This window comes from Triturus cristatus, chromosome 5_2 (genome assembly GCF_964204655.1).
Source record: "Triturus cristatus chromosome 5_2, aTriCri1.1, whole genome shotgun sequence".
Taxonomy (NCBI): domain Eukaryota; kingdom Metazoa; phylum Chordata; class Amphibia; order Caudata; family Salamandridae; genus Triturus; species Triturus cristatus.
Genome location: NC_140588.1, coordinates 154337051 through 154361967, shown reverse-complemented (window position 1 = coordinate 154361967; position 24917 = coordinate 154337051). Strand labels below are relative to the sequence as shown.

Below are 24917 nucleotides of genomic sequence, written 5' to 3'. Positions count from 1 at the left end.
CAGAGCAATACGCAATAAATCTCTGCCTGTAATTCCTATTTGCACACAGAGTCATGTTTTCACATTAGGCCCTTAAACGAAATTTCTTTGCCAATTTAAAAGCACACTTACTGCTCTTTTTTTGGCAAGTGATAAACACTTTTACAGACTGACACATTATGAATCCACTTTTCAGATTTTTTAAAAAGCACATGTCCAAACTGCTTTTTCAGACCAGCACCATTTGTAACCTGGGTGACTGCCTACACTCCAGCAAGGGCAAACAGCCTTAGTGATGCTGAATGTATTTGCATTACTGACTGAAACCTCAAACCCCACTCGCTTGTGAATACTGTCCATGATTGCACATGGTAAGCAACTGGGTGTGTGCTAAGAGTCTGCTTCTGCACCAAAAAATGGCTCCCCCTTTCCATCTAATGCAACTGTGAAATCACCAGAGCAATACGCAATAAATCTCTGCCTGTAATTCCTATTTGCACACAGAGTCATGTTTTCACATTAGTCACAAAACGAAATTTCTTTGCCAATTTGAAAGCACACTTACTGCTCTTTTTTTTGGCAAGTGATAAACACTTTTACAGACTGACACATTATGAATCCACTTTTCAGATTTTTTTAAAAGCACATGTCCAAACTGCTTTTTCAGACCAGGACCATTTGTAACCTGGGTGACTGCCTACACTCCAGCAAGGGCAACCAGCCTTAGTGATGCTGAATGTATTTGCATTACTGACTGAAACCTCAAACCCCACTCGCTTGTGAATACTGTGCATGATTCCACATGGTAAGCAGCTGGGTGTGTGCTAAGAGTCTGCTTCTGCACCAAAAAAAGGCTCCCCCTTTCCATCTAATGCAACTGTGAAATCACCAGAGCAATACGCAATAAATCTCTGCCTGTAATTCCTATTTACACACAGAGTCATGTTTTCACATTAGTCACAAAACGAAATTTCTTTGCCAATTTGAAAGCACACTTACTGCTCTTTTTTTTGGCAAGTGATAATCACTTTTAAAGACTGACACATTATGATTCCACTTTTCAGATTTTTTAAAAAGCACATGTCCAAACTGCTTTTTCAGACCAGCACTATTTGTAACCTGGGTGACTGCCTACACTCCAGCAAGGGCAACCAGCCTTAGTGATGCTGAATGTATTTGCATTACTGACTGAAACCTCAAACCCCACTCGCTTGTGAATACTGTCCATGATTGCACATGGTAAGCAACTGGGTGTGTGCTAAGAGTCTGCTTCTGCACCAAAAAATGGCTCCCCCTTTCCATCTAATGCAACTGTGAAATTACCAGAGCAATACGCAATAAATCTCTGCCTGTAATTCCTATTTGCACACAGAGTCATGTTTTCACATTAGGCCCTTAAACGAAATTTCTTTGCCAATTTGAAAGCACACTTACTGCTCTTTTTTTTGGCAAGTGATAAACACTTTTACAGACTGACACATTATGAATCCACTTTTCAGATTTTTTAAAAAGCACATGTCCAAACTGCTTTTTCAGACCAGCACCATTTGTAACCTGGGTGACTGCCTACACTCCAGCAAGGGCAAACAGCCTTAGTGATGCTGAATGTATTTGCATTACTGACTGAAACCTCAAACCCCACTCGCTTCTGAATACTGTCCATGATTGCACATGGTAAGCAGCTGGGTGTGTGCTAAGAGTCTGCTTCTGCACCAAAAAATGGCTCCCCCTTTCCATCTAATGCAACTGTGAAATTACCAGAGCAATACGCAATAAATCTCTGCCTGTAATTCCTATTTGCACACAGAGTCATGTTTTCACATTAGGCCCTTAAACGAAATTTCTTTGCCAATTTAAAAGCACACTTACTGCTCTTTTTTTTGGCAAGTGATAAACACTTTTACAGACTGACACATTATGAATCCACTTTTCAGATTTTTTAAAAAGCACATGTCCAAACTGCTTTTTCAGACCAGCACCATTTGTAACCTGGGTGACTGCCTACACTCCAGCAAGGGCAACCAGCCTTAGTGATGCTGAATGTATTTGCATTACTGACTGAAACCTCAAACCCCACTCGCTTGTGAATACTGTCCATGATTCCACATGGTAAGCAACTGGGTGTGTGCTAAGAGTCTGCTTCTGCACCAAAAAATGGCTCCCCCTTTCCATCTAATGCAACTGTGAAATCACCAGAGCAATACGCAATAAATCTCTGCCTGTAATTCCTATTTGCACACAGAGTCATGTTTTCACATTAGTCACAAAACGAAATTTCTTTGCCAATTTGAAAGCACACTTACTGCTCTTTTTTTTGGCAAGTGATAATCACTTTTACAGACTGACACATTATGAATCGACTTTTCAGATTTTTTAAAAAGCACATGTCCAAACTGCTTTTTCAGACCAGCACCATTTGTAACCTGGGTGACTGCCTACACTCCAGCAAGGGCAACCAGCCTTAGTGATGCTGAATGTATTTGCATTACTGACTGAAACCTCAAACCCCACTCGCTTGTGAATACTGTCCATGATTCCACATGGTAAGCAACTGGGTGTGTGCTAAGAGTCTGCTTCTGCACCAAAAAATGGCTCCCCCGTTCCATCTAATGCAACTGTGAAATCACCAGAGCAATACGCAATAAATCTCTGCCTGTAATTCCTATTTGCACACAGAGTCATGTTTTCACATTAGTCACAAAACGAAATTTCTTTGCCAATTTGAAAGCACACTTACTGCTCTTTTTTTTGGCAAGTGATAAACACTTTTACAGACTGACACATTATGAATCCACTTTTCAGATTTTTTAAAAAGCACATGTCCAAACTGCTTTTTCAGACCAGCACCATTTGTAACCTGGGTGACTGCCTACACTCCAGCAAGGGCAACCAGCCTTAGTGATGCTGAATGTATTTGCATTACTGACTGAAACCTCAAACCCCACTCGCTTGTGAATACTGTCCATGATTGCACATGGTAAGCAACTGGGTGTGTGCTAAGAGTCTGCTTCTGCACCAAAAAATGGCTCCCCCTTTCCATCTAATGCAACTGTGAAATCACCAGAGCAATACGCAATAAATCTCTGCCTGTAATTCCGATTTGCACACAGAGTCATGTTTTCACTAGGGGTGGGCGGAATTTGCGTAATTGCGTTACGCAAATCTCCGCGAAACGGTAAAAATCTCCGCGAACACGCAGAAATTCCGCGAGCACGCGGAATTGCTTGTTCGCGATGCTTTTTTCCTGTTCACAATTGCTGTTTGCGTGCTCGGGGAGAAATATCTCGCGAACACGCATTTTGAGAAAGCGAACAAGCAAAAATTTCGCGAAATCGCGGAAAGTAGACTTTTGAGCAATTTCGCGTTCTCCGCGGAACGCGAAATTACGCAAATTACGCAAATTCCGCGAGCGGAACGGAATTTACCGCCCAGGCCTAGTTTTCACATTAGTCACAAAACGAAATTTCTTTGCCAATTTGAAAGCACACTTACTGCTCTTTTTTTTGGCAAGTGATAAACACTTTTACAGACTGACACATTATGAATCCACTTTTCAGATTTTTTAAAAAGCACATGTCCAAACTGCTTTTTCAGACCAGCACCATTTGTAACCTGGGTGTCTGCCTACACTCCAGCAAGGGCAACCAGCCTTAGTGATGCTGAATGTATTTGCATTACTGAGTCCAACCTCAAACCCTAAAACTATTCTTTTTTTATACCAGTACACCTTAATTTATTGTGAAAACATAGTCCATATTATTTTACTTGTTCCTCACATTTAAATTTCTCCCAAAACAGAAAATAATAAACACAACTTCAACAAAAAGAATTGCATTTCTATTATTCATTTCTTAATTTACCATATACATCCCCTCTCAAACTCTAAACTCACCTTTAAAATTAGTTAGTTGTGAAAGAAATGTGGCACTCAAACAGCAGATTATCAGAGCCAGGATCTCTGTTCTTTACACCTCTCTCCTCTCAGCAGAACCAGATAATGGCAAACTTTCCCTCTCTGTTTTCCACATATATACATGTTAATTTCAAATCTCAGTGCTTCCCCCTTTTTTTCAAATGTAATCACACATTTCTATTGGTTGAAAACCAACCCTTTTCCAAAAGTACCCTTCCCCCAACTTGACTTCTGCCTAGTACCCTTCCCCCAACTTGACTTCTGCCTGCTACCATAGCAACAGCTCATGGAACACTGCTGTGTGGAGTTAGGTCAGAAGTTCGCCAAACAATGTTTCAATTCCACAGAGCAAGAGTGCTTGACTTTTCAAACCTAACAGCAAATCCATAGTACTGTTCTTTGGTAACACATTTTTCTGTACCAATACAAAACATGCTTCTATTAATTTACACATACAGCCTAGTTTTTATTCTAGAATGGTATGAAACAGCCAATCAGTTCTTTTTTTTATGAAAAAAATATGTATGCCTCCATTTCCAAACTGTCTTTCATTTCTTTTTACCATTCTACTGAATTACACCTCCTGAGTGCATCCAGTTCTCCTTTGAAGATGTTCACAGTGTGGATTGTAGGGCACAGCTATGTCTTCTGGAGTGAAAAGTTTGCAGAGAAAACAGGTATGGTGAGAGACCTTGCTTTGCCAAATGTAGACATTAAATGGATTGGTCAGAGAGGGTTAAAGTGGCACCAATTGATGCCATTGGTGAAATCCTTCATGCAAAACCAACACCCTGACCTCATAATAGTGCACTGTGGTGGCAATGACCTAGGCACTTTGACTGGGGTAGGTCTGGAAATGCTTATGAAGGACACCTTTGCACAACTGTTTTCACTTTTCCCTAAAACTGCCTTTGTGTTTTCTAACATATGCCAAAGGCAAAAATGGAACTGGTCCAATCATATCTGTCCGCAGATTGACAAAGCAAGAAAGCACGTCAACAAATCTGTTTCTGCTTTCCTCCGTGACTATGGTATGGGTTCCATTTACCACAACAACTTGCGTTACAACATGCAAGACATTTATAGAGGAGATGGTGTGCACTTCAATGATGAAGGGAACAGAGTCTTCCTCTTGAACCTTAGACTCTGCATCGGTACTTACTTGTAGGTACCACTAAAAAATCACTTCATAAACACAACGGCTCTTTTTAGAGCCCCCTAATATCTAAACTCTTAAATCTGCATTTCATTTCATTTTTTTTATTTTTTTTCTACCGTACGCGTACGGTAAGCTTACCGTACGCGTACCCCGCGATTTTTTTTAAAATCAATAAATGTTTTCTTTGTACTTTTCTGTCCTTCTTTGACCCCCTTACAAATGTTAGGGGGTCTGTAACTCTCCTCCTTGCCCCCTTTTCTTGTTATCACTCTTTTTTTTCTGAGTGAAACACACGAAATGGCGGCCGCCGCTTCCTGGTTTCGACCGTTTCGAATATTTACTAAGATCTAAGAGCCAATCAGAATCGCGCTCGCGCACGCCACCGTACGCGTACGGTAAGCGTACCGTAAGCGCACCGTAAGCTGGCTCAGATATATATATTGATTTAAAGGCTATTTTCTCAGAATCTACTGAACAGATTTACACCAGACCTACAAAAGGCACTTCCTTGACCTGAGGACTACCTCTCTGCCAAATTTCTAGTAATTCTGTTCAGACGTTCGGGCTGTAGCCCTGTCTAAAGGTCCTATGGAAAAATGCATGGGAAAAACGCGTTTTGGGACCCCCCTTTTATCTCAGCCCCCGCTTGACGAATCTCCCCGAGACTTACAGGGAAGGAGCGGAGCGTAGCGCCCCACCTATTTTGAAAAATTCGCGAGGATTCGTCGACCGGCGCCAAAGTTATTCAAAATAGAATGTTGCGGATTTCCTATGGAAACGTGGTCCTAACTATAACTACCTACTGGCGACCGCCAGTAGGTAATATATATATATATATATATATATATATATATATATATATATATATATATATATATATATATATATATATGTGTGTACAATGTCATACCTTAAGAACACATTATTAAACAGACTGGGACCTTATAGAATAATTTTATCGTATTAAAATTGAAAAACAATTTACTAAAACAAAAATTTATTCTAATTACACACAAGCCATGTTATACAAAAGCACTGCTTATGCAGACTAGCCACATGCATATGTGAAATATGTTTTAGAGATAGGTTGAACCATATTATTTTCAAATGTTTGCTGTTCATTTTTACAAAGGAAAGGTTATAAAAATACATGATTGATCATTTTGAACTATAGTTTCACTGTTCATCTGTTCATTTAATTATTGTCTACAATTATTATATTACATTAAACAATGTGCCTGTACCCACTACTTAACATTAATAGCCATGGTTCGATCAAAGTTTAATGGATCCCCATGATTCCAAACTAAGGGGCAGATTAGGATGGCGGAAGGACCACCACCGCCGGGATGGCGGTGGAGGTCCTTCGGCCATCACACAGAGATATTCTCACCGCCGAATTAGGATGGCGGTGGGAATCCCAATTAGTCTGCGGCAGGCTGCGGCAGACAGAAAGTCTGTCCGCCACTGGTCCTCCAGAAGCAATCAGTCTGATTGCTTGGCGGATGGACAAGGGGGCATGAAATGGCGACGGTGCCTAGCAGACAGCGCCCGCCAGATTACAATGCTGGCATCAGCCAGCCCTTCCATGGTGGTGGAACTGCCATGAAAAGGATGGTGGAGGCTGGATTTGGGGGCCCGTTGCGGGCCCCCTCTGTTTGAGGGGGGTGCATGGGGGGTTGGGTACCCCCTGCATTTCCATGCACTAAGTGGCAGGCCCCGCATGGTGCCTGCCACGTAGTGCAGGGAAATGCGGTGCATGCCATATTAACATTGCGTACTGTGCTGCAGCCAGCAGCACCGTCCGCAATGGTAAATGTCCTGGATGCGCCCGCCAGTATGGCGGGTGCATCCTAATTGCAGTGGTGGGACCGCCGCATGTCTGGCGGGCGGTCCCAAACACCATAACGAAGGCGGGTGGACTCACGTCCGCCCACCATGGTAATGAGCCCCTAAGGTAGCAGACAACATACACTTTAGACTATGAAGAAACAACAACTTCATTTTTTTGGACCATTTTATTAAGAGCATAACAAAATAATGCAATAATTAAAAACAAATACACTAAAAATCCAATCATCAAATGCAAAATAGCACCGGAGAGCACAAATTCATTAAAGCATGGCAAAACCACTTTCAACATTAACGGAAGTGCTGACAACAATGATCAGGGATTTGAGAAGCTTTAATTCGTCTAGCGGGCCAAAAACAAATATGGCTCAGAATCAACGTACACAACGATAATGAGGCCAGAACCATCTATAGGGCACAGAACAAGGGTAGTGACGGAGCTAAGGCTATGCCTCAAACACTCAATCCCACTGAGCCAGATACCTGCAATAAGCTGCCTTCACCCATTCCATTGATTCCATATGACACATCCAACAGTCTAAATAGCCACATTATAACCAGAAGCAGGGAACATGTGAGACTCAAGCAGATAATATCATCAGCAATAACCTTAATGGCCAACAACCAATAGACAAGAGTCTAGATGGAAAAGATAGAGTTATCCACATCTGCAATAATAAAAACAGTAGAATAACTAAGATCAGTATTTTATGGGACAAGGCGAAAAAATAAATGCTAAAGAAAAAGGCAAAAATCGAAAAGGCATATGCTTGTACAAAGGGGCTGGGGGCAGCACCCCTTCATAGTAGAGCAAACAACAAAAACAGAAGAAAAAGAAAGCAAGAATCTGTACCCAATATTTGAAAAAGAATTGTACCACAAAGGGATACCAAAGATGGGGAAACCAAAGTCACTGAGAGAGAGGCCTGTGGCCAACGTCATGAGACAACAAGCAAGGTAGACCAGCCAACTCTACTAGTAGGAGGACAGAGAGTGCAAAGGGGAACAACCACCAATGCATTCTGCCAGGTCATGCAGGTCAAATTAAACGATCCGCAAGGGATGGGCACAAGTTCAGTGGCTCTATTATTGTGACTGGGTGCATAGGACACAGCAGACTGATAGGAAAAATGACCTTCAATCAGAAAAGATGGCCCAACAAGCCACAAAGGGCATCGAGTTAGATCTACGAACTAGCAGAATCAACATAGAAAGCTATATTTTGCCCACAGTTCAGGTCTCGAGGGAGACACAACATCCTTAATTGGGCTTACATCTGGAGACTTTCAAAGCATACCCTCCACTAGCCTGAATAACAAATAAACTTCTCCTAAGCATTACATTTCAGGGTGGCAACCAACCTAACATTTTGGAACACACCATAGCCACATGAAAGACAGCTGGGCTGGCAAATTCAATTTTGCAGGAAAAAAGTGCTTCAAGCTTTGGTGCATTTGTGTACAGGAGTTCAGTGCAGAAAAATATCCCCATGTGGTCAACAATCTAACAGGCAGGCAAAGCAGCTCCTATACCAAGAGTAAGGCCTCGCAAGGCCTGTTACCCATATAACAAACTATTTGCTTCCAAATTCTCAGGATAGAGCACACAACAAGTATGGGCACAACTTAGGAGACTCTTTGAAGGAAATGTAATGGAAGAAAAGAGAAGGGAAGTACTGGACGGTACAACATCTTCTTTGTGGACCAGAAATAACAACTGCTCCTAGCAAAAAAGAGGGGCATCGACCCCACGAGCCAAGAGGCCGAAACAAGTTATTAAAGGCTAAATAGTACATCACAGACCAAAAAAGACCACCATTAATCTTATCTTATGGAACGGCATCGCAAGCATCCAGAGTAATTGATCAGCTATGAAGTAATTTCAAGAGGGGGATATACTTTTCCTGCAAGAAGCTTGGGCAACCATCGACGTACATCTTGAGGGTTTCACTGACCTCCATATACCGAAAAGGAAAGTACACTTGTATGGCAGGCCCTCGGGTGAAGAAGTCATTAGAAGCAACCATTAAAGAACATAGGAGACTTTCAGACACGCTTCAGAGTGTCATACTAAAGGGATTCCATGATGGCACAAGAGGGAAGGAACTATTAATTATAAATGCATGCCTAAATGGGCATAAAGTTGCAAAGCTAGAGACAACACAGAATGCAATCTCTGCATTAGAAGAAAGGCTGTATGAACATCCGTCTATGGCATCAGTGATAACAGCAGACTTCAATTTCCAACATCTGGGAACAGACTCAGCGAATAATAGAAGGAGTACACACGCAGATAGAGAATTCAGCAGCTTCTTTCAAGTTCATGAATTGGCCTCAGCAGAGGTCTGGCCCTCAGAAGCACAACTTACGGCAACATGCATCCTCTCTTTCAACAACCGCACTACTATAGATTAAATGTTTTTAAGTATGAACATCAAACAATGGATGCAAGAATTTGAAATGCCGTAAAGTGAACTAAGCAATCACACTATGCTTAGAGCAAACTTCAACTTTAACATCTAATAAAGGGGACAAATTGAGGTCATTAGCAAAACCAGTGGAACAGAGGAACACAAGCTGCTACAGAGGATTGAGAGGAATACAGATAACTCAGTAAAAATGGAAACAGATATTAGAGAGGGGAAATGGGTGGGAAAAAAGGAATCCTACCCCATCCTTGCAGGGGACTCAGGATAGCAGACTTGTGCACTTCCCTCTTAAAAGGGGCATGGACGCCAATATATAAGAGGAACTGGAAAGCCAGGAGTGAGGTAAAAGGCAGCAGAGGCCTAAGGGATTACATTGAAACCCTACGGCAGGCAAAAAGGATCCACCCAAAAATTGGAACACAAGTCACCTAAATGGCATACAAGCAAGCCAAATGAGAGCATAAACATCTCACCTGGAAATTAAAACAAAGGTACATAGAAGACAATTGAATTAAGATACATTATCTGTGCAACAATAACAAACAGAACCAGTAGCCAAACTTGAGAATGAAAAGATAGATCGGCGTAATATGGTAACAGCGGAAGCTTGGCAAACGCATGTAGCAAATATATATACAAGTGATCCAAGTGTATCGTGGCAAGGGGCCGGAGATAACCGGTCGGCAGAAGGCATATTGGCAGGCGAAGAGCTTCCAAAGACAGAAGATGGTAAGGCACAGGAACAGCATGCTGTAGAAAAAATTATTAGAAACATTAGAGATGGGGCACCAGGGTCCAACGAGCTTCCAGTTGGCATGTTCACAGATGACCTGGCATACTGGTCAAAGATATTATCAATTCTTTATATGGAAAGCAGCAGAAGCACAGAATTCCTGGAGAAGCTCCATGTTGCAACTGATATACAAGAAAGGTGACAAAATGGATCCAAAGAACTACAGGCTAATAGCCCGGCTGGACGTAGAAGGGAAAGCATGCACTCGCACTGTTTTAAATTAGTTAAATGACTGGATCAAAGAAAATTACATTCTACCAAACAGGGTTTTGAAAGGATGATTCAATGATTGATAACATAGTATCATTATCATACTTGGCCCAGCAGGTGAACACCAAAAACAACTTGCCGGTGTTCGCCTGCTTTCTGAAATACTCAGAGTCATTTGATGGTGTCTCCAGAAGCAAGCTGTGGAAAAAACAGAAGAACTGGAATATACCAGATAACCTAACGGCTATCATCTCACTATACTAACACCTGGGTGAGGATAAAACTGGCTGGGGACACCAAAAGTCTGCATATGGATCGGGGGCCTCCGGCACTTTATAATCTTTATACAGCATATTTAGGCAAGGCACTTCAAGTGCAACATTGGTTACTCCAGAAATAGGGGCTCATAGATTGCACCTACTCCGATACGAGGAAAACCTGGTGATTTTTGATCATACTAGAGTAGGTTTACAAAGAAGCCTGTATGCCCTGAACTTATATAATGAGGCCAATGAGCTAGAAGCTAATGCAAGTAAGACCAAAGTGGTAGTCTTTGGGCAACATGTAAGAAAAAGTTTCCTTAGATGGTGGCTTGGAAGCCAGATGATAGGAAGAGTAAGACTCTACAATTATTTAGGGGCATGGTTATACGACACAGACAAAGCAAAGACACATCAGGCCAAGATGAAAGCCAAAACACAAGTGACCACATACCCCTATGTAAAATACAGGAGAAAGGATGCAGCTCCACGACGATACCAATCAGGCGAGCAATAAAATCTAAGTTGTTAGAGGTTGCAAGATACGATCAGCAAGCTTTCCCAGTGCATATGGAATCCTCACTGGAAAAAGCCCAGTGCCAGTGTTAGAAATGCGTCTTTAAGCTACCAAAGTACACAAGCAACTGCCTGACCAGGTTGGAGTTGGAAAGTATGAATGAATGAGACCCCTTGCTAAATTCGACTCCCAGGCATCCAAAGCGCATAGAGGATCACTAGAAAGAAATACTTTAAAAAATTTTGAAGGGGGATTGAATTCATGGAACAGCTACATGCAAGCAGCAGTGTCCAAACTGAACTTAGCAATAGTCAATTGGTTGCGGGAGGAAGTGAGTTCCTTAGCAATCAAGAAAGCTCTAAATAAATAAGCTTCTCAGCTCTCAACAGCAGAAGACATAGCCAGACCGAAGGAAGAGGGAGAAATAACAGGGCTTACTTCCTCCTATGAAGCAAATATTATGCAGGCATATTTGAAGAGGGCACTGGGCAAAAAATGCCTACAAGACATCCAGCTAGGAAAGTACAACTTCCAACCAAGGAACTCAACCCTTGATGGAAATGCTTACAGCAAATAATCAAATGCAGGCTGTACAAATATAGATCAGAGTCCCTGTTACACTTTGTATGTTGCTGCCCTGTATTACTACAACAGCATCAGATACTCTTAAAACCAATGTTCCTATGGCATGAGATTAGGACCTGTTCAGAGGCAATCCTATGGCTTTTTTCCTGTACAGTGCCCGCGGATATGGACAAAATAAGAAAGTATTTGAAAGTGGTCCAAATCTAACTAAATAAGACAATGGGCCCTGATAAATGCTAAGAATCAGCAAAAAAGTGAAACCTGGAGCAAGGTGGTATCGAACACTGAGGATCTATTAAGTGAGAAGCCATCTCCAAATGTACCTTCAATGCTAATACCAGCGGCAGTATGAAGTTCAGGGATTGGACCTGCCATCGGGCTGCTTTTAGTGGGGAGGGGTAGAGTCACCATGGTAAAGTCAAAGCATAAAGCACTTTATATTACGATCATCCGCATAGTATGATTCTGAGTCAATCAATCAGCAGGGTTTGTAGAGTGCACTACTCACCCGTTAGGGTCTCAAGGCACTGAGGGTGGGTATGAGCAGCTTTGTTGGGGACATTCGAAGAGCAAGGTCTTGAAGTCCTTCTTGAATTGGTGCAGTGTCAGGCTTCGCCGGAGGTGAAGGGGGTGGTTATTCCAGGTCTTGACTGCGAGGTAGAAGGGCCTTCCACCTGCTCTGGTCCTGTAGAAGCGTGGGACGGTGGCCAGGGAGAGGTTGGGTGAACAAAGGTTTCTCTTGTGGGTATGGAAGGAGATGCGGTTGTTGAGGTATTGGGTGCCGGTGTTGGTGAGGGCCTTGTGCGTGAGCAGCTTGAAAGTTATTCTTCTCTTGACGGGGAGCCAGCGGAGGTCACCGAGGTGTTGGGTGATGTGGTTGTGCTGTAGGATATCGATTATTATTCTGGCTGTGGTGTTCTGGACAGTATAGAGATTGCGGAGGAGTTTTTTGTTGATCCTGGCATATAGTGCATTGCCGTAGTCCAGTCTGCTGGTGACGAGTGCATGAGTGACCATTTTCCTGGAGTCAGGGGGATCCACTTGAATGTCTTGCGTAGTATGTGGAGGTTGTTGAAGCATGTAGAAGAGACTGCGTTCATCTGGTGGTTCATGGTGAGTGTTGAATCTAGTATGATGCCAAGGTTACGTGGATGGTCCGAGGGGGTGGGTGGGTGTCAGAGAGCCATCAGTTGTCGTCCCAAGCGGAGGGGATGGAGCCAAGGATTATGACTTCTGTTTTCTACGAATTGAGTTTCAGGCAGCTGCTCTTCATCCAGGTTGTGACGGCTTTCATCCTTTTTTGGAAGTAGTGCCGGGTGATATCGGGTTCCTTGGTGAGAGAGAGAATGAGTTGGGTGTCATCGGTGCAGGAGACGATGTTGAGCCCGTGGTTTCTGACTATGGTAGCAAGGGGGGTCATGTAGACATTGAAGAGAGTGGGGCTGAGGGAGGATCCTTGGGGTACTCCGCATCTGAGCTCTGTCAGTTCTGAGAGGAAGGGCGGGAGTCTTATTCTCTGTGATCTGCCTGTGAGGAATGATCGTAGCCAGTTGAGGGCCTTTCCTTGGTGCTGGTGTCATTGAGTCTTGTGGCTAGTGTGTGGTGGGAGACGGTGTCAAAGGCTGCTGAGAGGTCCAGGAGGATGAGGGCTGCCATTTGGCCTTGTTAAAGGAGGGCGCGGGTGTCATCTGTGGTGGCAAGGAGGGCAGTCTTGGTGCTATGGTTGCTGTGGAATTCAGATTGAGAGGTGTCTAGGATGCAGTTGGTTTCAATTAATTGTGCTAGCTAGGTGTTGACGGCCTTTTCAATGACCTTGGCTGCGAGAGGGAGCAGTGAGTTGGGTATGAATTTCTTGAGGTCTGTCGGGCCTGCGGCGGTCTGCTTTAGGAGGGAGTTGACTTCAGCATGCTTCCAGTCATTGGGGAATGTGGCTGTCTCGAGGGAGCAGTTGATGGTTCAACGTAGCTTTGGTGCGATGGCTCTGACGGCCCTGTGGAATTGGAAGATGTACGGTGGGCAGGGGTCAGAGGTGCTCTGGAGTGGATGCTCTTTAGGGTGTCTTCTGTCATGAGTGGGGTCCAGGTAAGAAGAGCCAATTGGCTGGCATCGCTGGGGGTGGGGGGATTGGGGCGGTGCAGAGGTCTTGGTCGTTGAAGTTGTCATAGAACGTCTTTATGTTGAGGTGAAAGAAGGAGCTGAGTCTGTTGCAAAGGTCTTGGAGGGAGGGACATCAGTTGTTTCGCTGTTGGGTTTGGCAAATTCCTGTATGACGGCGAAGAGTTCCTTGAAGTTATGGGTGTTGGAGAGGATTCTGTACTGGATTGAAGTATTTCTTTGTGGATTTGATGAGTTGGTGGTGTGCCATGGTGGCTGTTTTGTAGGTGGAGCATTCTTCTGGAGTTTTGCTGTTTCTCCACGTCTTTTCAAGTCATCAGCAGGAGCGCTTGGATTCTTGGAGTGCCTTGGTGAACCAGTAGATTTCTTGTTGTGTCGTCTCCTGGTGTTCTGGAGGGAGGCGAGTGTGTTGGCACAGTTGGTGATCCATTGGTAGAGGTTGCATGCCGTGCTGTTGGCATCTGTCATAATTGGGGGTAGAGTGGAGGTGAAGGAGGGGGGACGTGTTCTTCTGAGACTTTGTGAGGTGTTATTGTATGTGCATTGCTCTTTTTTACATATTGTTTGTATTCTACAAGTTGTACAAGCCTTGCTACTGCTCTTTGCGCATTAATGTCATGGCCTAGTGGCATTTCATACGCTGCTCTCTTTGCACCAAACAAGACATACGCCTTCAGGCATTGCACCTTTCACTTGTTATGGCCTGCCTTAACACGCCTAGGAAGATCCTGAGTTGTTTTTGTATGTGCATTATTCTTTTTACATATCATTTGCATTTTACAAGTAGCAAGCCCTTTGCTACTGCCTTTGAACATTAATGTAACAGCCAGGTGGCATTACAGAGGCTTCTATATTTACACAACCTGAACTGCTGCACACACATTATTAGTAAATATCCTTCAATGACCTAAAAAAAAGAGAGGCGTTTTGCACAGAAGAGCAAGAATGTTCGCATTTTTATGTGTCTGTACCAATTTTACGGTGCTTACAAAATTTGCAATTTAAAAGTTGCAGACCCTTGCCACTGCCCTTGGCACATACCTCTTCATATAGCAAATGTTATTTTTTTAAGGTTTTTTAATACAATGTTTTTTTGCGAGATGTGTATTTTATGTAAGTTTTATGATTTTAAGTAATCACAAAATAAACTTTGACTTGACTTGGCAAAATCGTTAGGAATGCGCACGGGCTTCCTATATTTATTCACCAAGCATAACCCCTTCGCTGCGGCGTGAATTCTGCCGCGTTGCGGGGGGGTCTAGGGGGTGGGTGTGGCGCTGCCATGCTCATGGTGGGGTCCCAGCTTCCGAACCCTAGCCAGGCCGGGGAGAGCCTCCCCAGGCCCCGGTGGACCCCCGTCCCCACCGCCCGGACCCTCCGATGGCTTGCAGGATGGGGGCTCACGCACCCCGGGGCCCGCCGGATGGAGCGCAACCCCGGGCCCGGTCCCAGCTTCTGAACCCTAGCCAGGCCGGGGAGAGCCTCCCCAGGCCCTGGTGGACTCCGTCCCCAGCACCCAGACCCTTGGCTGGCTTGCAAGATGGGGGGCTCCCACACCCCTGGGCCCACCAGGTGGAGCTCAAGCCCCGGGCCTGTCCCAGCTTCTGAGCCCTAGTCAGGCCGGCGAGAGCCTGCCCAGGCCCCGGTGGAACCCCGTCCCCAGCGCCCAGACCCTCCAATGACTTGCACGACGGAGGGCTCAAACACCCCGGGGCCCGCCAGATGGAGTTCAAGCCCTGGGCTCGGTCCCAGCTTCCGAACCCTAGCCAGGCTGGGGAGAGCCTCCCCGGGCCCCGATGGACACCCGTCCCAAGTACCCGGACCCTCGGCTGGCTTGCAGGACGGGGCCCGTCGGACGGAGCTCAAGCCCCGGGCCCGGTCCCAGCTTCTGAACCCTAGCCAGGCCGGGGAGAGCCGCCCCGGGCCCCGGTGGACCCCTGTCCCCAGTGCCTGGACCCTTCGATGGCTTGCAGGACGGGGGGCTCATGCACCCCGGGGCCCGCCGGATAGAGCTCTAGCCCTGGGCTTGGTCCCAGCTTCCGAACCCTAGCCAGGCTGCCCGGGCCCAGCTTCCGAACCCTAGCCAGGCCGGGGAGAGCCTCCCCGGGCCCCGGTGGACCCCTGTCCCAAGCGCCAGGTCCCTCGGCTGGCTTGCAGGACGGGGGGACTCCCGCACCCTGGGGCCCACCTGTCTCAGCTTCCGAACCCTAGACAGGCCGGGGAGAGCCACCCGGGCCCTGATGGACCCCCGTCCCCAGCGCCGGGACTTTTGGCTGGCTTGCAGGATGGGGGGCTGCCCCACCCCGTTGCCCGCCGGACGGAGCTCGAGACCCGGGCCCTGTCCCGGCTTCCGAACCCTAGCCAGGCTGGGGAGAGCCTCCCTGGGCCCTGATGGACCCCCGTAACCAGCGCCCGGACCCTTCGATGGCTTGCTGGACGGGGGGCTCACGCACCCTGGGGCCCGCTGGACGGAGTTCAAGCCCCGGGCCCAGTCTCAGCTTCCAAACCCTAGCCAGGCCGGGGAGAGCCTCCCCAGGCCCCGGTGGACCCCCGTCCCCAGCGCCCGGACCCTCCGATGGCTTGCAGGATTGGGGCTCATGCACCCCGGGGCCCACCGGATGGAGCGCAAGCCCCGGGCCCGGTGCCAGCTTCTGAACCCTAGCCAGGCCGGGGAGAGCCTCCCCAGGCCCCGGTGGACCCCGTCCCCAGCACCCAGACCCTCGGCTGGCTTGCAAGATGGGGGGCTCCCACACCCCTGGGCCCACCAGGTGGAGCTCAAGCCCCGGGCCTGTCCCAGCCTCTGAGCCCTAGCCAGGCCGGCGAGAGCCTGCCCAGGCCCCGGTGGACCCCCGTCCCCAGTGCCCAGACCCTCCGATGGCTGGCACGACGGGGGGCTCAAACACCCCGGAGGCCCGCCAGATGGAGTTCAAGCCCTGGGCTCGGTCCCAGCTTCCGAACCCTAGCCAGGCTGGGGAGAGCCTCCCCGGGCCCCGATGGACACCAGTCCCAAGTACCCAGACCCTCGGCTGGCTTGCAGGACGGGGCCCGTCGGACGGAGCTCAAGCCCCGGGCCCGGTCCCAGCTTCCGAACCCTAGCCAGGCTGGGGAGAGCCTCCCCGGGCCCCGGTGGACCCCTGTCCCCAGTGCCTGGACCCTTCGATGGCTTGCAGGACGGGGGGCTCATGCACCCCGGGGCCCAGCGGATAGAGCTCAAGCCCTGGGCCCGGGCCCAGCTTCCGAACCCTAGCCAGGCTGGGGAGAGCCTCCCCGGGCCCCGGTGGACCCCTGTCCCAAGCGCCCGGTCCCTCGGCTGGCTTGCAGGACGGGGGGGGCTCCCGCACCCTGGGGCCCACCTGTCTCAGCTTCCGAACCCTAGACAGGCCAGGGAGAGCCACCCAGGCCCTGATGGACCCCCGTCCCCAGCACCGGGACTTTGGGCTGGGTTGCAGGATGGTGGGCTGCCACACCCCGTGGCCCGCCGGACGGAGCTCGAGACCCGGGCCCTGTCCCGGCTTCCGAACCCTAGCCAGGCTGGGGAGATCCTCCCTGGGCCCTGATGGAACCACGTAACCAGCGCCCGGACCCTTTGATGGCTTGCTGGAAGGGGGGCTCACGCACCCTGGGGCCCGCTGGACGGAGTTCCAGCCCCGGGCCCAGTCTCAGCTTCCAAACCCTAGCCAGGCTGGGGAGAGCCTCCCCGGCTCCGGTGGACCCCAGTCCCCAGCGCCTGAACCCTCGGCTGGCTTGCAGGAGGGGGGGCTCACGCACCCCGAGGCCTGCCAGACGGAGCACAAGCCCTGGGCCCGGTGCCAGCTTCCGGACCCTAGCCAGGCCGGGGAGAGCCCAGGCCCTGGTGGACCCCCGTTCCCAGCGTCCGGACCCTCGGCTGGAACCAAGGAGGGTTAAGCCCAGGCCATGTCCTCTTCCCGACGGCGTGCCCGGGGAGCCCATTTTCCTCAGCTATTAAGCCCCCACATAGTGGGGGCTTACAGAACTCTGGAGAAGGACAAAAGTTGGAGATAGCGCGGCCGGCCGGTAGGCCGGCCATCTGGTCACCCAGCCCGCAGGGCCATCTGGTCACCCGGCCCACAGGGTCATCTGGTCACCCAGCCCCAGGGCCATCTGGTCGTGCGGACAGGCGACCAGATGGCCCGGGATGACCCAGCACCCAGATGGTCTGGGAGGGTGCCCTACCCAGTTGCCCTTGCTGTCCAGCGAGGGTGGCTGGGCACTCCGAGGCAGCCACTCAGGAGGCTCCTTTTACGGGGCTGCCACTGCTCACCTCCCTGCTCAACTTGCCCAGGAGCAGTGGGAAGAGGGGAGGCCCGGCCGGCCTAGGCCATCTGGTCACCCTGCTGACCCGCGTGGGACAGTGGCCCCCATCCCCGCACCCCGGTGGGGCAGAGACAGGAGGGAAAGGCCCCCCGTGCCGGAGGGCACGTGGTGGAGGCGGCCTCCCGTGGGCCCGCGTTACCCCCTTCCGCATCCCTCCCGCCGGCCCGGTGGCAGAGGAAACCCAACCCTGGGTGTGGTGGAGGAGGGCGTCCGCGGGCACCCATGCACAGAGAAACAAAAGCTTGGCTCAGAGGTTGACTTTCAATAGATCGCAGCGAGGTAGCTGCTCTGCTACTTATGAAACCCTGACCCAGATTCAGGTCATCTACGAATGATTTAGCACTGGGTGCCCCACGAACATGTGATGCACTAAGGGCGATGAGGCGGCCCCCTTCCATCCGCGCTCCTGTCCCCAAGCGAGCGGCTCTACGCACCGGCCCCCCGAGAGAGGCCGGCTATCCCAGGCCAACCAAAGCTCCATGCAAAAACAACAATTGATGGACAGAATGCAGAACAATGTCATACATTCACCCCAGTACAGAGATCTGGGCCTAAATCCATCGTTTTTTTGCTCACCATGCCATTCCAGTTTGAACCCAGCCATATGCAAATCAGTCTTGACCCTGTGCCCCATGGGAACAGTCCAGCCCGAACTGCCAAGCCAGGTCCTCCCTGGACTGGAAACAAGCATCCTAGGACCGGTTTCGGGCTTTCAGCCCTCGTCAGCCAGGATAGCCTGATTCCAGTGGCATGGAGAGCAAGGGACTCACGTCTGAGCATACCCTTCCCACTCGGGGTGACAAATGCAAAAACAACAATTGATGGACAGAATGCAGAACAATGTCATACATTCACCCCAGTACAGAGATCTGGGCCTAAATCCATCGTTTTGTTGCTCACCATGCCATTCCAGTTTGAACCCAGCCATATGCAAATCAGTCTTGACCCTGTGCCCCATGGGAACAGTCCAGCCCGAACTGCCAAGCCAGGTCCTCCCTGGACTGGAAACAAGCATCCTAGGACCGGTTTCGGGCTTTCAGCCCTCGTCAGCCAGGATAGCCTGATTCCAGTGGCATGGAGAGCAAGGGACTCATGTCTGAGCATACCCTTCGAACTCGGGGTGACAAATGCAAAAACAACAATTGATGGACAGAATGCAGAACAATGTCATACATTCACCCCAGTACAGAGATCTGGGCCTAAATCCATCGTTTTTTTGCTCACCATGCCATTCCAGTTTGAACCCAGCCATATGCAAATCAGTCTTGACCCTGTGCCCCATGGGAACAGTCCAGCCCGAACTGCCAAGCCAGGTCCTCCCTGGACTGGAAACAAGCATCCTAGGACCGGTTTCGGGCTTTCAGCCCTCGTCAGCCAGGATAGCCTGATTCCAGTGGCATGGAGAGCAAGGGACTCACGTCTGAGCATACCCTTCTCACTCGGGGTGACAAATGCAAAAACAACAATTGATGGACAGAATGCAGAACAATGTCATACATTCACCCCAGTACAGAGATCTGGGCCTAAATCCATCGTTTTTTTGCTCACCATGCCATTCCAGTTTGAACCCAGCCATATGCAAATCAGTCTTGACCCTGTGCCCCATGGGAACAGTCCAGCCCGAACTGCCAAGCCAGGTCCTCCCTGGACTGGAAACAAGCATCCTAGGACCAGTTTCGGGCTTTCAGCCCTCGTCAGCCAGGATAGCCTGATTCCAGTGGCATGGAGAGCAAGGGACTCACGTCTGAGCATACCCTTCCCACTCGGGGTGACAAATGCAAAAAGCTCCATGGCACTGCGGTATCGTTACGGTTTAGGGGGGATTCTGACTTAGAGGCGTTCGGTCATAATCCTACAGATGGTAGCTTCGCCCCATTGGCTCCTCAGCCAAGCACATACACCAAATGTCTGAACCTGCAGTTGCTCTTGTACTGAGCAGAGTTACTATTGCAACTACACATCATCAGTAGGGTACAACTAACCTGTCTTATGACGGTCTAAACCCAGCTCACGTTCCCTATTAGTGGGTGAACAATCCAACGCTTGGTGAATTCTGCTTCACAATGATAGGAAGAGCCAACATTGAAGGATCAAAAAGCGACATCACTATGAATGCTTGGCTGCCACAAGCCAGTTATCCCTGTGGTAACTTTGCTGACACCCCCTGCTTGAATCCCAAAAAGTCAGAAGGGTCGTGAGGCCTCACTTTCATGGTCTGTATTCATACTGAAAATCAAGATCAAGTGAGCATTTGCCCTTCTGCTACGTAGGAGGTTTCTGTCATCCCTGAGCTCGCCTTAGGACACCTGCATTATCGTTTGACAGGTGTACCGCCCCAGTCAAACTCCTCACCTTCCACTGTCCCCAGAGCGGGTCGCGCCAAGCAGGTGCCGGGTGATTGGAACCAGAAGCGAAAGCCCCAGGGGGCTCGCCCCCACCTCACTGGATAAGTGAAAAAACAATAAGAGTAGTGGTATTTCACCGGCAGCCCGAGGGCCTCCCACTTATCCTACACCTCTCATGTCTCTTCACAGTGCCAGACTAGAGTCAAGCTCAACGGGGTTCTCTTTCCCCGCTGATTCTGCCAAGCCTGTTCCCTTGGCTGTGGTTTCGCTAGATAGTAGGTAAGGACAGTGGGAATCTCGTTCATCCATTCATGCGCATCACTAATTAGATGACGAGGCAATTGGCTATTTTGTACCACCTTGCGGTGGCTCATTCTGGGTTATTAATATGCTGCCCATCAGCGCCAAACGGCCTTGCTTACAACGACGCTCGCTCCGAGAGGTATAGCCACTATGAAAGCAACCTCACTGGAGCTGGGAAGCGGGTGATGGTTTGTCATAAACAGCCGAGCTTCATACAACGCTCACTCTAGAGTATAGCTACAAAAGCTGTCCTCACTGGAGCTGAGAAGCCTGAGATGTTAGGTTTGTGTGTCATGTCCGGTATGGAGGTATTCGATTTTTTAAGAGAGTCATAGTTACTTCCGCCGTTTACCCGCGCTTCATTGAATTTCTTCACTTTGACTTTCAGAGCAGTGGGCAGAAATCACATTGCGTCAACACCCGCCTGGGGCCTTCGCGATGCTTTGTTTTAATTAAACAGTCGGATTCCCCTGGTCCGCACCAGTTCTAAGTCAGCTGCTAGGTGCCGGCAAAGGCAGAACGCTGGCCCTGCGCCTCCGGGGAAGGGGCACGGGGAGAGGTGACCACCGCAGCTGGGGCGATCCACAATAAGGGCCCAGCTCGCGTCCAGAGTCGCCGCCACCCGGGAGGGAGGCTCCTTGTCCAACCGAGGCACACACCCAGCCCTGCTTCGTGCCCCAGCTCGACCGACCCATCCCTTAGAGCCAATCCTTATCCCGAAGATACAGATCTGACTTGCCAACTTCCCTTACATACATTGTTCCATTATGCCAGAGGCTGTTCACCTTGGAGACCTGCTGCGAATATGGGTACGGCCCGGTGCGAGATTTACACCATCTCCCCCGGATTGTCAAGGACCAGCGAGAGCTCACCAGACGCTGCCGGAACCGCGACGCATTCCAAGGCTCAGGCCCCTCTCTCGGGGCGAACCCATTCCAGGGTGCTATGCCCTTCACAAAGAAACAAGAACTCTCCCCAGGGCTCCCGCTGGCTTCTCTGGGATCATTTGCGTTACCGCACTGGACGCCGCGAGGGTACCCGTCTCCGCCACTCCGGGTTCGGGGATCTGAACTCGACTCCCTTTCGATCAGCCGAGGGCAACGGAGGCCATCTCCCGTCCCTTCCGAATGGTGCTCGCCCCTCTCTTAGGACCGACTGACCCATATTCAACTGCTGTTCACATGGAACCCTTCTCCACTTCGGTCTTCAAACTTCTCATTTGAATATTTGCTACTACCACCAAGATCTGCACCTGCGGCGGCTCCACCCGAGCCCTCGCCCCAGGGTTCCGTGTGCACCGCAGGGGCCCTCCTACTCATCGTGCCTTAGCCCCCGCGGCTCACAGCGCCGGCGATGGCCAGGTATGGGCCCAATGCTCCAACGCCATCCATTTTCAGGGCTAGTTGATTAGACAGGTGAGTTGTTACACACTCCTTAGCGGATTCCGACTTCCATGGCCACCGTCCTGCTGTCTATATCAACCAACACCTTTTCTGGGGTCTGATGAGCGTCGGCATCGGGCACATTAACCCGCCGTTTGGTTCATCCTGCAGCGTCAGTTCTGCTTACCAGAAGGGGCCCACTAGGCACTCGCATTCCATGCCCGGCTCCATGCCAGCGAGCCAGGCTTCTTACCCATTTAAAGTTTGAGAATAGGTTGAGATCGTTTAGGCCCCAAGACCTCTAATCATTCGCTTTACCAGATAAAACTGGGGCCTCTGAGCGCCAGCTATACTGAGGGAAACTTCGGAGGGAACCAGCTATTAGATGGTTTGGTTAGTCTTTCGCCCCTATACCCAGGTCGGACGACCGATTTGCATGTCAGGACCGCTACAGACCTCCACCAGAGTTTCCTCTGGCTTCGCCCTGCCCAGGCATAGTTCACCATCTTTCAGGTCCTATCACGCAAGCTCATGCTCCACCTCCCCAACGGAGCGGGTGAGACGTGCCAGTAGTGTGCCCGCCACTGGAAGCGTGGCGGGATCCCACCTCACCCGGCGCGCGCCGGTCCTCACCTTCATTGCGCCACTGGGTTTTGATCGGCCCTCCGACTCGCGCACGTGTTGCACTCCTTGGTCCGTGTTTCAAGATGAGTCGGGTGGGTAACTGATATCACGCAGACCCCTGGCGCCCGGCGTGGGCCTCCCCGCCCAGCGGAGCGACGTGGTCGGGGCGCACTGAGAACAGTCCGCCCCAGTCGACAGTCGCACCGGGATCAGGGGGCCCCCGTTCCCCTTTCAACCACCCGGCGTGCCCCGAGGGGCGGCTGGGGACGGGTGCCCGGGGGAGGGCGTGGAGGCGGTCGAATCTCCCTCGGCCCCATGGACATGGTGAAGCAGCTGCCAGGGGGGGCTGTAACACCCTCCGCCAGAGCACAGAGCCACCTGCCACCCCGAAGTCTTCCCAGCCGACCCAGAGCCGGTCGCGGCACACAGCTGTGGAGGAAATGCGCCCTGCAGGGGCCGGGTAGGGCCTGGGTGTCGGTTCCGTGGAAGGGATCCGGAACTCCCAGGCCACCGACCTTCCCGCCATGTTGAATCCTCCGGGCGGACTGCATGGACCCCACCCGTTTACCTCTCAATGGTTTCATGCCCTCTTGAACTCTCTCTTCAAAGGTCTTTTCAACTTTCCCTTACGGTACTTGTTGGCTATCGGTATTTAGCCTTAGATAGAGTTTACCACCCACTCTGGGCTGCATTCCCAAGCAATCCGACTCCGCGAAGACCCTCCATGTGGGGATAAAGCTCTTTGCTTGAAACAACAGCCGAGGCTGACCAAGCAGTCCATCCCTAAACGGACCGAGAGTGCCCAATCGATTAGTACTGCCAAGGCATCCCCTGGCAGGGCGCCCTGGCGGGCGGGTCCAGGTGCTGCCTTCCCCTGTATGAGAATCACCGGACCTCACGGAGGTCTGACTGAGCAAACTCGGAGAAAAACGACCATCGGGAAGGGGCTGAGAGGCAGACGCAGACCCGGGCCCCTGGGGGCCCTGCCGCCAGGTCCGGATGCTGCCTTCTCCCGTCTCAGAATCGCCTACCTCACGGAGGTCTGACCGAGCAAACTCAGAGAAAAAGGACCATCTAGAAGGGGCTGAGAGGCAGGTGCGTACCTGGGCCCCTGGGGGCCCTGCCGGGTAGGTCCGGGTGCTGGCCTCCCCTGTCTCAGGATCGCCGGACCTCGCAGAGGTCCGACCCAGCAAACTCGGAGAAAAAGGACCATCGGGAAGGGGCTGAGAGGAAGGTGCGTAACCAGGCCCCTGGGGGCCCCGGTTTGCAGGCCCGGGTGCTGCCTTCCCCTGTTTCCGAATCGCCGGACCTCACGGAGGTCTGACTGACCCTCTCCCTAGTAATCCAGGGGAAAATTACCCCCCTTTCTTGTAATCCGTGCACACTAGGTGACAGAGGGGACCCAAGGCACGAATGTCCCCGACCTCCTGGAGCCCTCGCTGGGATCAGGGACGCAAATGAGTCCTCATCAGGACTTCCAGGCAAGCCCGGCCATCTGATCACTCCATTGGAAAGCATTGCAGGTGACCAGATGGCTGAGGGGATAGGGGCGACCAGATGGCCGAAGGGATAGGTGCGACCAGATGGCCGACGGGATAGGTGCGACCAGATGGCCGGGCTCGAAAGGGAAGCTATCTGGTCGCTCTGTGCCCCAACGAAAGAGTGAGCGGGCGCCGGGGCATGGGGGACCGGAGGCCCAGGGCTCCAGCTGGGCCCCAGCCATGGAGGCTGCAAGGGGGACCCGACGGGCCCTCTGACCCGGGGCCCACGGACACCTTGCCAAGCAGGGGAGGCCTGCACGGGACTGACGGACCCGAGTCCTGGGCCCTTGATGGAGCAGCAGGCCGGGGGATGAGGCCCAGGGCCAGAGCTCCTGACCCGGGGACCGATGGGGCCTCTGGACGGGGCTCCCATGCCCAGAGGCGCAGGGGATGCCTCCCGGGGCCCTCCGGACCCCGTCCCTGGCACCCTGCCATGTGGCAGGACCGAGGACAGAGCCCGGGGTGGGGAGGCCGCCCACCCCAGGGCCCTCAGGGGCCCCGGCCAGAGCTCCTGAACCCAGCCAAGCAAAGAGAGGCTCCCCGGGCACAACAGAACCCCGTCCTGGGCCTTTGGCAG

General features: G+C 50.7%; 2 pseudogenes; both read right to left on the bottom strand.

The window, feature by feature from the left end:
* Positions 1-19941: 19941 nt before the first annotated feature.
* Positions 19942-21560, bottom strand: LOC146822738 (28S ribosomal RNA; annotated as a pseudogene).
* Positions 21561-21562: 2 nt separating this feature from the next.
* On the bottom strand, positions 21563-22870 carry LOC146822737 (28S ribosomal RNA; annotated as a pseudogene).
* Between the last annotated feature and the right edge of the window lie 2047 nt (positions 22871-24917).